The sequence below is a fragment of the Coregonus lavaretus genome, assembly GCF_964263955.1.
Source record: "Coregonus lavaretus genome assembly, chromosome: 14".
In the NCBI taxonomy this organism is placed as follows: domain Eukaryota; kingdom Metazoa; phylum Chordata; class Actinopteri; order Salmoniformes; family Salmonidae; genus Coregonus; species Coregonus lavaretus.
Window position 1 is genome coordinate 29930034 of NC_140001.1, and position 6006 is coordinate 29936039.

Sequence of the window (6006 nt, forward strand, 5' to 3'; positions counted from 1 at the left end):
GTGATATGAGTGTAAACCTTTATCAAGTAGGAATGTTAGAGGTGTGTCGGTCGGTGTTGGTGTGTGTGTGTGTCTGAGAGAGGTGGTCAGCTGTTATTGGCGCCAGGTCTGGTGGCTCTTGGCCGGTGTCAGCATGCATAAACATGCTTCAATTCGGCTGGCAGCTAGCCGAAGTCGGCTATGCGAACCGAACGAATGTGCTCGCATACTCCCTTAAAATACCTTCCCTTGAAAAACGAGAAAAAAACGGGAATAGTACTGTTTGTCCGTTTTGAGACACCGTAGCCAATACACTTCCTCAAAATAGTCCGAATTTATGTAAGATAACTCAATAAATCTGTCGTTCATTTTTACGTTTTTTGGCGAGGAGATCTTAGTCGCGCAATTTTACATCTAACTAAGATGTTTGGTACAGTATTTCTCAATAAAGAAAACGAGTCGTCTCTCGTTTAACGACAACTAAGACTTTACTGAAGAATCCCTACTGTTGACCAATCACCGACGAAGGGGCGTAGACTTCGGCTCCGAATTTCGGTTTGCCTCAAGAAAAAATGTCGTGTGCCCGAACAGACGACAAAACCCTAACCTAAATCCAAAACTAACAAAAACGACACAAAATGTCGTCATAATATATGCACGAACTCTTCCGAAATGTTTAGGCTGGGAAGCATGCGGACGCCTATTTCTTTATGCATCACCAGATATTAAACAAAACGGCAGAAATACTTCAAAAACAGCTACTGCAGCATTTATTTCGCTATGAATCACTACTCGCACATTTGCCCATACTTGACTTTTGACCATTTTTATGAAATGCTTGCACTGCAGAGCCTCGAGTGTGACCACCCGCCAACGTGGCTGGTGAATTGACGCTTCGCTAAGCCCCGCCCCCCTTGGAGAGGAAGGTCTTATGTCAGTATATAGACAATACATTTTATTTACATTTCAGTCATTTAGCAGACGCTCTTATCCAGAGCGACTTACAGTTAGTGAATACATTTTTTTTTTTATACTGGCCCCCCGTGGGAATCGAACCCACAACCCTGGCGTTGCAAACGCCATGCTCTATCAACTGAGCTACATCCCTGCCGGCCATTCCCTCCCCTACCCTGGACGACGCTGGGCCAATTGTGTGATGCAGTGCCTTAGACCACTGCGCCACTCAGGAGACTGAGAATCTTTGAATTTATTCAGTCAGCCCAAAAACATGAACGAAAACGTAATTTCTACCGCGATAATATATTTTAGTGGCATGTGGGAATAATATTTTTTTTAAACTATAACGATATTGTACATTTATAAAATCTCTTAAGACAACAGAAATAGATAGAAACAATGTTCCATTAATCCTTAGTTTGGGGGTTATAATAATTTACATTTACATTTACATCATTTAGCAGACGCTTTTATCCATAAGGTTAGACAATAATTCTCATTAAAGCATCAGCCATAATTGTTTGAAAATTACAGGGTATATTATATGAATTGAAATATCCACCTGTATCTGACTTCCATTTGGATTGGATTATAACAGTACATAGCCATTAAGGCCAGATTTTTCTCCAAGATGTTCAAAAGTTCATAGATGACCAGCAGGGTCAAATAATAATCACAGTGGTTGTAGAGGTTGCAACAGGTCAGTACATTAGGAGTAAATGTCACTTGGCTTTTCATAGCCGGGCATTTAGAGGTTGAAGTAGCAGGTGTGGTAGAAAGAGAGAGTTGAAAACAGCAGGTCTGGGACAAGGTAGCACGTCCGGTGAACAGGTCAGGGTTCCATAGCCGCAGGCAGAAGAGTTGAAACTGGAGCAGCAGCACGACCAGCTGGACTGGGGACAGCCAGGAGTCATCAGGCCTGGTAGTCCTGAGGCATGGTCCTAGGGCTCAGGTCCTCCGGGATGGGAGGGAGAGAGAGAGAGAGAGAGAATTAGAGGGTGCATACTTAAATTCACACAGGACACTGGATAAGACAGGAGAAGAACACCAGAAATAACAGACTGACCCTAGCCCCCCGACACATAGACTATTGCAGCATAGATACTGGAGGCTGAGAAAAGGGGGGTCGGGAGACACTGTGGCCCCGTCCGACGATACCCCTGGACAGGGCCAACCAGGCAGGATATAACCCCACCCACTTTGCCAAAGCACAGCCCCCACACCACCAGAGGGATATCAACAGACTACCAACCTACTTCCCTGAGAAAAGGCTGAGTATAGCCCACGAAGATCTCCTCCTCGAGCCCGAGGGGGGGACAAACCGGACAGGAAGATCACGTCAGTGACTCAACCCACTCAAGTGACACACCCCTCCTAGGGACGTCATGGAAAGCACCAGTAAGCCAGTGATTCAGACCCCATAATAGGGTCAGAGGCAGAGAATCCCAATGGAGATACAGGAACCGGCCAGGCAGAGACAGCAAGGGTGGTTCGTCGCTCCAGTGCCTTTCCTTTCACCTTCACACCCCTGGGCCAGACTACACTCAATCATAGGACCTACTGAAGAGATGCGTCTTCAGTAAAGACTTAAAGGTCGAGACCGAGTGTGCGTCTCTCACATGGATAGGCAAACCATTCCAAAAAAATTGAGCTCTATAGGAGAAAGCCCTGCCTCCATCTGTTTGCTTAGGAATTCTAGGGACAATAAGGAGGCCTGCGTCTTGTGACCTTGTAGGTATGTACGGCAGGACCAAATTGGAGAGATAGGTAGGAGCAAGCCCATGCAATGCTTTGTAGGTTAGCAGTAAAACTTTGAAATCACCCCTAGCCTTAACAGGAAGCCAGTGTAGAGAGGCTAGCACTGGAGTAATATGATCACATTTTTTGGTTCTAGTCAAGATTCTAGCAGCCATGTTTAGCACTAACTGAAGTTTATTTAGTGCTTTATCCGGGTAGCCAGAGAGAAGAGCATCGCAGTTGTCTCATCTAGAAGTGACAAAAGCATGGGTTATCTTTTCTGCATCATTTTTGGACATAAGGTTTCTGATTTTTGCAATGTTACGAAGATGGAAAAAAGCTGTCCTTGAAATATTCTTGATATGTTTGTCAAAAGCGAGATCAGGGTCCAGAGTAGCGCCGAGGTCCTTCACAGTTTTTTTTTGACGATTGTACAACCATCAAGATTAATTGTCAGATCCAACAGAATATCTCTTTGTTTCTTGGGACCTAGAACTAGCATCTCTGTTTTGTCCGAGTTTAAAAGTAAAACATTTGCCGCCATCCACTTCCTTATGTCTGAAACACAGGCTTCCAAGGTAGGACATTTTGGTGTTTCAGAATGACATCACCAAGAGGTAAAATATATAGTGAAAACAATAGTGGTCCTAAAACAGAACCTTGAGGAACACCGAAACTTACAAATGATTTGTCAGAGGACAAACCATCCACAGAGATGAACTGATATCTTTCCGACAGATAAGATCTAAACCAGGCAAGAACTTGTTCATGTAGACCAATTAAGGTTTCCAATCTCTCCAAAAGAATGTGGTGATCGATGGTGTCAAAAGCAGCACTAAGGTCTAGGAGCACTAGGACAAATGCAGAACCTGTCTTCAGGAAGGCAGTGAGTTGCTGCACAACAGCTGTTTCTATGTTTGAGAGGAATGGGAGATTCGATATAGGCCGATAGTGTTTTACATTTTCTGGGTCAAGGTTTGGCTTTTTCAAGAGATGCTTTATTACTGCCACTTTTAGTGAGTTTGGTACACATCTAGTGGATAGGGAGCCATTTATTATGTTCAACATAGGAGGGCCAAGCACAGGAAATAGCTCTTTCAGTAGTTTAGTTGGAATAGGGTCCAGTATGCAGCTTGAAGGTTTAGAGGCCATGATTATTTTCATGAATAGAGGAGTCCGTAATTTGCTTTCTAATGATCATGATCTTTTCGTCTAAGAAGTTCACGAATTCATCACTGCTGAAGAGAAAGGCATCCTCTCTTGGGGAATGCTGCTTGTTAGTTAGCTTTGCGACAGTATCAAAGCTAACTGTGAACACATACTATTCACAGAGCCAGGTTACAGTGTGTGTGTCATTACCTGTATGTTGAGCTGTAGGTTACATATGGTGTGTTATTACCTGTAGGTAGGCCTAGAACTGTCCCACTGGGTACACACTGGTTGAATCAACATTTTTTCAAATCAAATGAAATTGTATTTGTCACATGCGCCGAATACAACAGGTGTAGACCTTACCATGAAATGCTTACTTACGGGCCTTTAACCAACAATGCACAGTTTTTAAATAGTACGTATGAAAAATGTGCTAAATAAACTAAAGGAAAAATACTAACACAATAGTAACACAATAAAATAACAATAATGAGGTTATATACCAGTACCGAGACAATGTGCAGGGGTACGGGTTAGTTGAGGTAATTGAGATAATATGAACATGTAGGAAGGGGTAAAGTGACTATGCATAGATAATAAACAGAGAGCAGCAGCAGAGTATGTGAAGAGTGTGAAGGAATGTGAATGTACTGTATGTGTGTGTGTGTGTGTGTGTGTGTGTGTGTGTGTGTGTGTGTGTGTGTGGCGTCAATATGCATGTGTGTGCGTGTTTTGTGTGTGTGTCCGTGTGTGTGTTGTGTGTGTGTCTGTGTGTGTGTGTGTGTGTTGGAGTGTCAGTGTAGTATGTGTGAGTGTGTGGTTAGAGTCCAGTGAGTGTACATCGAGCCTGTGCAAGAAAAATAAAATAATCTGGGTAGCCATTTGATTAATTGTTCAGTAGTCTTATGGCTTGGGGGTAGAAGCTGTTAAGGAGCCTTTTGGTCCCAGACTTGTCGCTCTGGTACCGCTTGCCGTGCGGTAGCAGAGAGAACAAACAGTCTATGACATGGGTGGCTGGAGTCTTTGACAATTTTTAGGGCCTTCTTCTGACACCGCCTGGTATAGAGGTCCTGGATGGCAGTAAGCTCGGCCCCAGTGATGTACTGGGCCGTACGCACTGCCCTCTGTAGCGCCTTGCGATCAGATGCCGAGCTGTTGCCATACCAAGCCGTAATGCAACCAGTTAGGATGCTCTTGATGGTGCAGCTGTAGAACTTTTTGAGGATCTGAGGTCCCATGCCAAATCTTTTCAGCCTCCTGAGGGGGATTAGGCATTGTCGTGCCCTCTTCACGACTGTGTTTCAACCATGATAGGTCCTCTGTTTATTATCTATGCATAGTCACTTTACCTCTACTACATGTACATATTACCTCAATTACCTCGACTAACCTGTGCCCACGCACATTGACTCTGTACCGGTACCCCCTGTATATAGCTTCGTTACTGTTATTTCATTGTTGCTCTTTAATAAAATAAAAAATATATATATTCATTTATTTTTTACTTCGGTTTATTTAGTAAATACTTTCTTAACACTTATTTTTCTTAAAACTGCAATGTTGGTTAAGAGCTTGTAAGTAAGCATGTTGTATTAGCCGCATGTGACAAATACAATTTGATTTTATTAGATTTTTGAAAGGTGTGAGAGTTTCATAGCATGGTTGCTGCGGAAAAAGGAGGAGGTCAAAGGGGGGTGAGTGTAACCGGTGTGAAATGGCTAGCTAGTTAGCGGTGCGCGTTAGTAGCGTTTCAATCGGTGATGTCACTCGCTCTGAGACCTTGAAGTAGTTGTTTTTGCTCTGCAAGGGCCGCGGCTTTTGTGGAGCGACGGGTGCTTCGAGGGTGACTGTTGTCGATGTGTGCAGAGGGTCCCTGGTTCAAGCCCAGGTAGGGGCGAGGAGAGGGATGGAAGCAACACTGTTACATGGGCATAATGAGTGGCGCAGTGGTCTAAGGCACTGCATCGCAGTTCTAACTGTGCCACTAGAGATCCTGGTTCGAATCCAGGCTCTGTCGCAGCCGGCCGCGACCGGGAGACTCATGGGCGGCGCACAATTGGCCAGGGTAGGGGAGGGAATGGCCGGCAGGGATGTAGCTCAGTTGATAGAGCATGGCGTTTGCAACGCCAGGGTTGTGGGTTCGATTCCCACGGGGGGCCAGTATAAAAAAATATGTATTCA